The following is an 11220-nucleotide window of genomic DNA, read 5'->3' on the forward strand; positions in this document are numbered from 1 at the left end:
CATATAAACCACGGCGGTAGCGACCTCTAAGAAGTATGTTCCTCATAGCACGATCCTTAACAAAGAGATGAAACGGGTGAAACTCACAGAAAACATTATTATCCTGTGTAAGTTTAGGAACAGAGAGTAAGTTACGTGCAACTGTGGGAACACGAAGAACATTTCTAAGATGCAATGTCCTAGAGGTGTTTGTGAGAAGTGATGCATGACCAACATGCGAAATGTGCATACCTGCCCCGTTAGCTGTGTGAACCTTGTCATGCCCGCGGTAAGGCTGCTGAACAGTTAGCTTGCCCAGCTCGTTCGTGACATGCGTTGTTGCTCCAGTATCCATGTACCAAGAAGGATCAACAGGATAAGAAGGAGTGTGACCCTGTTGCGCCATGTTAACTTGACGCTCGTTACCCTTGCCATTATTGCCGAGGCCGAGGAAGTCCGTCTTGAACCGGCGATGACAGCGGGAGGCGACATGGCGAGGTAGGCCACAGAGCTGACATGGCTGAGCCGCACCACAGGCGGTACAGCAGGCGCAGGCGCGGCCGTCAACGACAACTACCGGGGCGCCATGACGCGGGGCCTGCTGCTGCTGTGCCGAGGGCGCACCACCACCGGACTTGCCCCCCCCTCCCGAGGACGAAGCTGCAGAGGGGCCACGGCCGCCGCCTTTGCCGCGGGACACGGCATTGACGGAGGAGTCGATGGAGACGTCGGGGCGGGGCGCATTGAGCCGTTGCTCCGTAGACAGGAGACGACTGTAGAGTTCCTGAGGACGAAGAGGCTCCTTGCGTTCATTAATCACCTCGGCAAGCGAGTCGTAGTCGCTGTCGAGGCCGGCTAGGATGAAGGATGTGAACTCGCTGTCACGAAGGGGCTCTCCAATGGAAGCAAGAGTGTCGGCCAACTTCTTGATCTTGTTGTAGAAGGCGGTCACCGTACCATTGTCATTGCGAGTTTCACCAAGCTTGGCACGGATGGCCATGGATTGAGCAGTAGACTGAGACGAAAAACTCGACTCCAGGATGTCCCACACCTCATGAGAGGATGCAGCAAAGAGGACGAGCCCGACCACACCCTCACCCAGAGAAGACTGGATGACTGAGAGGATGGCTTGGTCCTGAGCGATCCACGCACGAAACATCGGATGATGTGGCGGTGGACACGGCAGGGTACCGTTGACGAACCCCTCCAAATAATGGCTGCGAAGGAGAGGTAGCACCTGAGCACGCCAGTACAGATAATTGTCCGGTTTAAGCTTCACCGGAAGGAGGTGCGAGAACAAAAACGGCGGTGAGGAGATCGCGGCCAGAGCAGCTTCAGCATCCACATATGGCGTAGGAGAGGGCATCGGTGCAGACGGAGCCGCAGCCGGTGCGTACATGTGCGAGGCGCCGTACGGGTAGGGCGCACCATAGGGCGGCGGAGCCGGATACGCGCCCTGGCCAGGTTACGCGCCATAGGAGGGACGCGCAGGTGGCGATGGGCCGTACGAGGCCGCATACAACGGGTAGCCGCCAGGGCCGCCGTGATTGACATGGGCGACGTCGGCAACAGTAGGGCCGGCTGCGGTGTAGATGGAGGCAGCCGGAGCAGGTGCGATCGCACGCATCTGGTGCGACGCAGTAGGTGGCGGCGACGCGGGCGCAAGGGAGTGCATGGCAGCCGGAGGCGGCGGCGGTTGCTGGGACCGGGCCGAAGCAGCGGGCGATGAGGATGACACGCCGGCGTACCCAGCGAAGACACCGGGCCGGCGAAGAGAGACCCCGCCGATTGGGTCTGCAGGGGGTCGAGCGATCCATCCGCCGTGTAGGGCGCAGTCCCGACGTTGAGGAGACGCGCGAGAGACGGCGGGAGGAACGAGTGGTCCATGTGGACGGGGGCCGGCGGCAGAAGGGCGGGGAAGGAGACCGCGGTGCCGGCGGCGCTTGAGGCGACGGCGGCGGCTGGCGGCGGAGGCGGAGCGGAAGACATTAGATCGTTAGGTCGGATACCATAATAGACAAGGGTTTTAGGGTTTGTGGCACACCTCCAACGGGGGGTGGCCTTTCCATTATATAGAGAGGTACATAATAATGTACAACACAATTACAAAGTGGGGCCCAGTATATACAGAGTCTAACAATGTCCCTCTGCAGTAGTATCATGTACTCCCTCCGTTCCATGATGTAAAACATTTTTTGACACTATCCTATAATGTAAGACGTTAGGACAAAAAGTGTCCTACATTATCGGACTGAGGGGGATCTCGTTCCCAGGCAGGCGGTAGTGGCGGCGCAGTATGGCTTGATCGTCTCTGTGGAGTAGGTGCCAAGCCATGCATGGCATGCCGCCGTGCTGCAGGAGGGCAGGCCGGGACGCGCGCGGCCGCTGCATTGGCACTGGCAGTGGCAGTGGCAGGGACGCGATCGATGCACGCTTGCCGCGCCTTGCAGCGACACTTCCGCAGTGGCCGGCGCCGGTTTCTGGCTGTGGCTGGGTTGGTTTGTTGGTTGTTGGGTGCCAGTGCCACTGCCAGGAGTGGAGCTCAAGTGTCAACGGCCCGCGGCAATGGGGCGTACGTCATCCCTGCAAACTTTTCCTTATAAATCTAATCCCTGCACTATGTTGCATACTCTAGTACTTCTTTTTTCTTCTTTGAGAAACGCATACTCTACTTCTTTATTACCTTTTGGGACTGTGGTGCGCCTCGCCCACGAGTGGGAGCAACTGGGCCGGCCGAACGGCACCGTGCTTAACACCTATGAATTCTAAATGTGCTTAACAATACTTCAAAATGAGTATAATGTCAAAAAAATATTTACGATCTCATTGTCTACGAAAGCTTGTTCATTTATAAGAAATAAACTGTCCATGCACGTCAAAAATGATTTTAGAGCAAATTCTAAATATTATTTCCACAAATAAACAGTATCATATGAAACTTTTAAATAATGTTCTCCCCAACATGTGATTTTTTATAACAAAATAATATATACATGCGTATGAAAAAACTGTACAAAAAAAATCCTAAGTTGCTTCTATAGGCTGCAACTAATAACGTTTAGTACATAGCGATAGTTTTGAAGTATGTACCCCCCATCCATAAAGTATGTCCGTGTGCCTTGCAAAATCATGTGAAACTCGCTAAGAAATTTTTGTAAACAAAGTTTAATATTTATTGTTTCAGAGACAAATCATCAAGCGAAGAATAATATCAGACAAATTTATGTGGACTAGTAAATTAAAATAAAACTAGCATAGACTAATTTTGTGAATGAGTTCACAAGGAATTTGTATGAATAAAAACAATGAAAGACAAATCAGAAAGAAAAAAATCATTCAAATTCCAACATAATTTAAAAAATGGATGAAAATATAATATAAAAGATAAGAAGTAATAGAAATCAAAAGACAAATACTGCTAACAGGCTAATCACATTAAGCGAGAGGTAGGAAAAACAATGTCTGCATTGTAGCTGCAATGTTTGGGCAGAGGAGAAATGCGATTTATTCGCTTAGAGATGGCTTGGCTGTGGCCACGGGTCATGAGGAACTTGCCCAAATGGTGGATCCATACTATGACATAATACTTGGGCATGCCCCGACTCGGCCGTACTCGCTGGACATGAGCGTCCTTCAGCTGCCATCGAGGGACATGACTAGTCTCGACGTTGAGTTCACGGAGGAGGAGGTCGAAAAAGTGATCAAAGCAATGCCGCTGGACAAAGCGCCAGGGCCGGATGGATTCATGGGCCGTTTCTATGCGGCGTGCTGGCCGATAATCAAGGGAGATATTATGAGAGCGTTTCATGCTTTTCATCAGGGTGATATGAGAGGCTTAGCGGCCATAAACAAAGCAATTGTTTCCCTCTTGCCCAAGTTGGATGGTGCGGAAGATATAAAGGACTTCCGGCCAGTTAGCCTTGTCCATGGGATCATCAAAATTTTCGACAAGTTGCTGGCCAACAGATTGACGGTGGAGCTTCCGTCCCTGGTGGGCAACCATCAGAGTGCGTTCGTCAAAGGCCGCTCGATCCTCGATAACTTCATGCTCATGCAGTATACAGCAAGAAAGTTGAGAGCACTCAAGGAACTGAAGGAAATATGCCCTAGAGGCAATAATAAAGTTGTTATTTATATTTCCTTATATCATGATAAATGTTTATTATTCATGCTAGAATTGTATTAACCAGAAACTTAGTACATGTGTGAATACATAGACAAACAGAGTGTCCCTAGTGTGCCTCTACTTGACTAGCTCGTTGATCAAAGATGGTTAAGTTTCCTAGCCATAGACATGTGTTGTCATTTGATGAACGGGATCACATCATTAGAGAATGATGTGATGGATTAGACCCATCCGTTAGCTTAGCACTATGATCGTTTAGTTTATTGCTATTGCTTTCTTCATGACTTATACATATTCCTATGACTATGAGATTACGCAACTCCCGAATACCGGAGGAATACTTAGTGTGCTATCAAACGTCACAACGTAACTAGGTGATTATAAAGATGCTCTACAGATGTCTCCGATGGTGTTTGTTGAGTTGGCATAGAGCGAGATTAGGATTTGTCACTCCGATTGTCGGATAGGCATCTCTGGGCCCTCTCGGTAATGCACATCACTATAAGCCTTGCAAGCAAAGTGACTAATGAGTTAGTTGCGGGATGATGCATTACGGAACGAGTAAAAAGACTTGCCGGTAACGAGATTGAACTAGGTATGAGGATACCGACGATCAAATCTCGGGCAAGTAACATACCGATGACAAAGGAAACAACGTATGTTGTTATGCGGTTGGACCGATAAAGATCCTCGTAGAATATGTAGGAGCCAATATGAGCATCCAGGTTCCGCTATTGGTTATTGAACAGAGATGTGTCTCGGTTATGTCTACATAGTTCTCGAACCCGTAGGGTCCGCACGCTTAACGTTCGATGATGATTTGTATTATGAGTTATGTGATTTGATGTACCGAAGTTTGTTCGGAGCTCCATATGTGATCACGGACATGACGAGGAGTCTCGAAATGGTCGAGACATAAAGATTGATATATTGGACCATGTTATTCGGACACCAGAAGTGTTTCGGATAGTTTCGGGTAAAACCGGAGTGCTGGAGGGGTTACCGGAACCCCCCGGGGGAACTAATGGGCCAACATGGGCCCTATTGGAGAGAGAGGAGGGCAGCCAGGGCAGGCCGCGCCCCCCCTTGGAGTCCGAATAGGACAAGGGAAGGGGGGCGACGCCCCCCTTTCCTACCCCCTCTCCCTCTCCTTCCTTCTCCCTCTCTCCCTCTTGGTGGAATCCTACTAGGACTTGGAGTCCTACTAGGACTCCCCTCCTTGGGCGCGCCCCCTAGGTCCGGCCGGCCTCCTCCTCCCTCCTTTATATACATGGGGAGGGGGCACCCTAGAGACACACAAGTTGATCTTTTAGCCGTGTGCGGTGCCCCCCTCCACAATTACACACATCGGTCATATCGCCGTAGTGCTTAGGCTCTGCGCCGGTAACTTCATCATCACCGTCGCCACGCCGTCGTGCTGACGGAACTCTCCCTCGACCTCAACTAGATCAAGAGTACGAGGGACGTCATCGAGCTGAACGTGTGCTGAACGCGGTGGTGCCGTACGTTCGGTGCTAGGATCGGTCGGACCGTGAAGACGTACGACTACATCAACGGCGTTGATATAACGCTTCCGCTTTTGGTCTACGAGGGTACGTGGACACACTCTTCCTGCTCGTTGCTATGCTTCTCCTAGATAGATCTTGCATGATCGTAGGAATTTTTTTGAAATTACTACGTTCCCCAACAGTGGCATCAGGGCCAGGTCTATGCGTAGATGTTATATGCACGAGTAGAACACAAAGAGTTGTGGGCGATAATAGTCATACTGCTTACCAGCATGTCATACTTTGATTTGGCGGTATTGTTGGATGAAGCGGCCCACACCGACATTACATGACCGCATTCATGAGACTGGTTCTACCGACGTGCTTCGCACACAGGTGGCTAGTGGGTGTCTATTTCTCCAGCTTTAGTTGAATCGAGTGTGACTATGCCCAGTCCTTGTTGAAGGTTAAAACAACACACTTGACGAAAAACCGTTGTGGTATTGATGCGTAGGTAAGAACGGTTCTTGATAAGCCCATAGCAGCCACGTAAAACTTGCAACAACAAAGTAGAGGACGTCTAACTTGTTTTTGCAGGGCATGTTGTGATGTGATATGGTCAAGACGTGATGATATATAAATTGTTGTATGAGATGATCATGTTTTGTAAAAGTTATCGGCAACTGGCAGGAGCCTTATGGTTGTCGCTTTATTGTATGAAAGGCAATCGCCATGTAATTGCTTTACTTTATCACTAAGCGGTAGCGATAGTCGTAGAAGCAATAGTTGGCGAGACGACAATGATGCTTCGATGGAGATCAAGGTGTCAAGCCGGTGACGATGGTGATCATGACGGTGCTTTGGAGATGGAGATCAAAGGCACAAGATGATGATGGCCATATCATATCACTTATATTGATTGCATGTGATGTTTATCCTTTATGCATCTTATTTTGCTTAGTACGGTGGTAGCATTATGTCGGATCACGGGTTCCAGCAAAAACCCTTAAGGTTCGAACTCTAGGGTGCGCACGAAGATCTCTCCCTCCCTAGCTCACACTCTCACCGCGATCCCAAAGCTCAGCTCGCCGAACCCGAAGGACAAGAGACACAAGAGTTTATACTGGTTCGGGCCACCGTTGTGGTGTAATACCCTACTCCGCGGCCCACTGTTGATGATGGCGTCAGCGGCGACGCCCATAGATATAGCTTCCGATAGTCTTGTCCTTTTGTTCCCTGCGAGGAATCGGGATGAACCTCACAGGGGTGTGTAAAGATCTTGTAGCGCCTTTGGCTTGATGCAATATAATCCTTTATCCAGTGTGGTGGTCGCATGTTCCGCTTCAGCTAGTCGCCCCTTTGCGTCCCTTGCGGTAGCTTGGTGCTCTACGCTGAAAGGTCCCAGTCCCCAGGCAAGCTGCAGCAGTCGCTGGTATGCCAGGTCGTGATGCCGTGGTCAAGGCCAGGAGGTGAGCGGCCCGAGGTCCGGTGAGAGCTCCCGAGGTGCGATGCTCGGGGGGTCCCCTTTAGCGCACAAGCAACTACCCAAAGGCCGAAAGGGAGGCGAGGTCGCCCAAGCGGAAACGCATTAGTGAGGGTGGTGAAGTTGTACGTCTCGCTTCGGCCTTGTTCCCCCTCCCTTTCATTCTCGCGGTAGCTTAGCGCTCTATGCCGGCTGGTCCCAGTCCCCAGGCAGGCTTCATCCGTCGCTGGTATGCCAGGTCGCGACGTCGTGGTCAAGGCCAGGAGGTGAGCGGCCCGTGGTCCGGTAAGAGCTCCCGAGACGCGATGCTCAAGAGGTCCCCCTTGGCGTGCAAGAAGCTTCCTGGGGCTGAAAAGGAGAACGGCGCAGCCGAAGCGAGGCAACAGAAGCTGAGAACTCCAAACCGTGGCGCCTCGCCAGCACGCATATATGAGAGCATCTCCAGCCGTTCAGCCCCCCAGGGCGCCCAAAAAGAGCGGCCTGGGGGCGAACCGGTGCTAGATTGGCCCCTGGGGGCGACCTAGCTCCCAGCCACACCCCCAGGCGCCGCCCCCAGCCACGGCAATTTCAAACGTAGTCATTCCCACGCATAAAATAGACACCACAAATCCGGCGATCAAGCGGCCACAAGTTCGGTGATCGGATGAAAAGGCCGGCGTACAAAAAGTAGAAAGGATGCGCGTGCGCATCAGATGGCGAGGTCGGCCTCCGGCGTCGGCGGAGTCGGCGTGCGCGGGCTTGGCGGGGTCTCTGTGCTTGGCGGCGTCGGCGTGGCTTCTGTGCTGCGGGGAGTCTCGGCGACATCATCGCTCGGGCTTGGCGGGAGCGTGGGCGTGGGCGGTGTCCTCGAGGGAAGCTGGTTCAGGATGAGGCCACGCTCCGCCAAGTACCACACCTTGAACGCCTCGTCGTTGCTCTGGAGCATGTCCGCCCCGCCCAGCAGGAAAGCCAGGTCGGTGTTCCTTTTCTTCGTGGCGACGTTGGTCCGGAGTAGGTCGAGCTTGGCGGCGCTGCTCGACATCAACACCGACCACCGCGCGTCGGTCTTCTCTTCACGAAGGACGGCCCGGGCCTGTGGGTCGGCGAGGCAGTGCTCGATGGACTCCTGCACTCGAGCGGTGGCCGCGTCGGCGTGTTTCCCCTTCTTGGCACCTTTGTTGCCGTCTGGCCGCCCTTCTGACGCGCCCGGAGTCGGCGCGTCCGGCTTGTAGGTCTCCTTGGCCTTGTCGAGGGTGCGCCGGACTTCCGCCCACTTCTCGCACTTGTCAATGCCCTTGTAAACGTGGAGGTACTTGAATTCGGCGTCGCGGTTGCTCTGCCGATACAGGGCGAACATGCGCAGCAACTGCGCGGAGGAACAAACAGTTGGCGGGCGCAGACGACGAAGAGAGGTGGGAGACCGGCGTGGCATACCTGATCCTCAACGCTGGCGGTGACAGCCTCCCGTCGCTGAACTTCCGCCTCCACTCGGCGTTTGACATGCCCGGTGGCTTGGACGGCGGCGCCCTCGGCTTCCTCTGCTTCGGCTGGGCGACGGAGGCGGTCGCAGTTGCCGCCGCGCGGGGGACGACGTACTTCTTCGGTGGCATGGCGGCCGGCTGGGAGGCGAGCGGGAGGGAGATTGGCGGGAGGAAAGGAGAAAATGGGAGGGAAGTGGGGGAAAAGCGGGAAGAAACGGCGGGAATAGGCGCTGGACTCGCCGACAGGGCGGACCCACGCGCCCTTTTCGCTTGTGCCGGCGCCCCAGGCGCCCCCCAGGGTGCCGGGTTCTGCCTGGGTCCGCCGGCACCAGTTTCGGCCCGAGCCGGTGAAAAACGGGCTTCTGGGGGGCGACTGGGCCGTTTTTTCGGCGCCGGCGGGGCAAAAACGCCTAGGGAGGGCCTGTTGGGGGCGTGGCTGGAGATGCTCTGACTTATCTTAGCGGGCCTGGGGCTATTCCTTGTGCGGCTCCCCGTCGGCTCATCTGGTGCGGCGGCGGCGGTACCAGGTCGGGCTCACGTTAGATCCTTCCTTCTCCCGTGCCCTCCTGAGTACTATGCGTTCTCAGGTCCCGACCCTTGAGCAAGGCTCAGCCGCCGCTGGTATGCCAGGTCGCGATGTCGTTGTCAAGGCCAGGGGGTGAGAGCTGGGGAGTCAATAAGAGCTCCTGAGGCGCGATGCTCAGGAGCCCTGCCCTTTCACGCGCAAGCGAATCGCACAAGTGGAGGAACGAGCTAACGGGGCCACCTGTGGCTAGTGCTCCGGAGGTTCCTGCATGTTAACTGAAGAGGAACATAGCCTACGACCGAGCCGGCTACCCAGGGGTAGATCGTCTCGTATAGAGACGGGGGCACTAAGGACCCGGTGAGGTGACGTGCGCGGAGCGGGCCGCGAGCCAGAGCTCGATCTCTTAGATTTATCAGCGTTGCAGGGACGGACCCAAGCACAAGCACCGTGCCGAAGTGCGTGGCTCTCGTCGCGAGGCGGATAGGAAATTGGTTAGCAATGCAGAATGCCGCGAGGTTCAGTCAGGCAAGTGATAATCAAAGATAACCCATCCAAGGAGACAAGCTAACTTAGATAGATGCAAGAACGATACATGCCACTGGGACGGACCCGAGCGGCCTGGGGATGATGCAGCCCGAGGGGCGCCCCCAACAGAGTAAGCTAGAGATGCAAAAGGATAGATGATGCAGGGGACAGGCCGTGCGGCCTGGGAATGATGCAGCCCGAGGGGCGCTCCCAGCTGAGTAAAACCTGAAAATGTCACCTGGTACCGTTGTCGAAGGGGTGTTGAAGTAGCCGAAGGTGCGTGATGAAGAAGTCGCTCCTCATGAGCCACCAGGACCCTGAGCCTCGGGAGGCTCTGGGGCCCGGGTGGTTCCTTGAGGACCGTCGCCGTCTCCGCCAGGACTGCGTGATGCCCGGCCTCCTGAGCCGCCAGGATACTCCGTAAGCGGCGCTGGAAGGTGACAGCCACGGTCGACAGGCCAAATGGCATGCGAACATAGCTGTGAGGTGGGCCCTCGCACCAACCAACTTGCGAAGGCTAGAAACGCTCCTGAGATGCGGCTCTGTTGAGCCCTAGAATGTCGACGCAGACGCGCAGCCCGCCGTCCTCGCCAGGATGGGGAGCTGCGTCGGGTGGTGGGCGACTGTCGCCGCGAATGGCCCTTGCCTCCTGAAGCTCCTGGGTAGTCTTGATGATGAACTCCTGAGCACCAGGCGCTCCTTGCCTAGTGCCTGCTTGGGGGAAGCATGCAACAAAGCACGCCTCCACATGGTGTCCGAGCGCCTCGCTCGTGATGTTGACGAGGTCAGAGGCCCTCCAGAAGAGAGCCCCCGAGCCTTGCCCGAGGAGGGCGCCGGGCGCGCCTTCCTATGCGAGGGAGGGAGACGCCCCATCTGAGGGCGCATGTCTTTAGGTGGTGCCGCTGGTCATGCCACTCTCCTGAGGCCCTTGGCGGAGCAGCTGCTTCTTCTTCTTGGGGATGGCCTCAGGAGGGTACATGATTCCTTCGTTGTCGGGGTCCTCGATCGTAGCGGCCTGGAAGGCGCACTTGAGGGAGCACACCGCATCCTTCTCCTCACAGGCGACCACGATGATACCGCCGGTCCCTGGCATCTTGAGGACAATGTACCCGTGGTGGGTCGCCGCCATGAATTTGTTGGAAATATGCCCTAGAGGCAATAATAAATGGTTATTATTATATTTCTTTGTTCATGATAATCGTCTATTGTTCATGCTATAATTGTATTGTCCGGAAATCGTAATACATGTGTGAATACATAGACTACAACGTGTCCCTAGTAAACCTCTAGTTGACTAGCTCGTTGATCAACAGATAGTCATGGTTTCCTGACTATGGACATTGTGTTGGGAATCATAGCATAATTTTAAAATTTTCCTACGCTCACCAAGATGCATCTATGGAGTCTACTAGCAACGAGGGGAAAGGAGTGCATCTACATACCCTTGTAGATCGCGAGCGGAAGCGTTCCAATGAACGTGGATGACGGAGTCGTACTCGCCGTGATCCAAATCACCGATGACCGAGTGCCGAACGGACGGCACCTCCGCGTTCAACACACGTACGGTGCAGCGACGTCTCCTCCTTCTTGATCCAGCAAGGGGGAAGGAGAGGTTGATGGAGATCCAGCAGCAC

The sequence above is a fragment of the Aegilops tauschii genome, chromosome 4 (assembly GCF_002575655.3).
Source record: "Aegilops tauschii subsp. strangulata cultivar AL8/78 chromosome 4, Aet v6.0, whole genome shotgun sequence".
NCBI lineage: Eukaryota > Viridiplantae > Streptophyta > Magnoliopsida > Poales > Poaceae > Aegilops > Aegilops tauschii.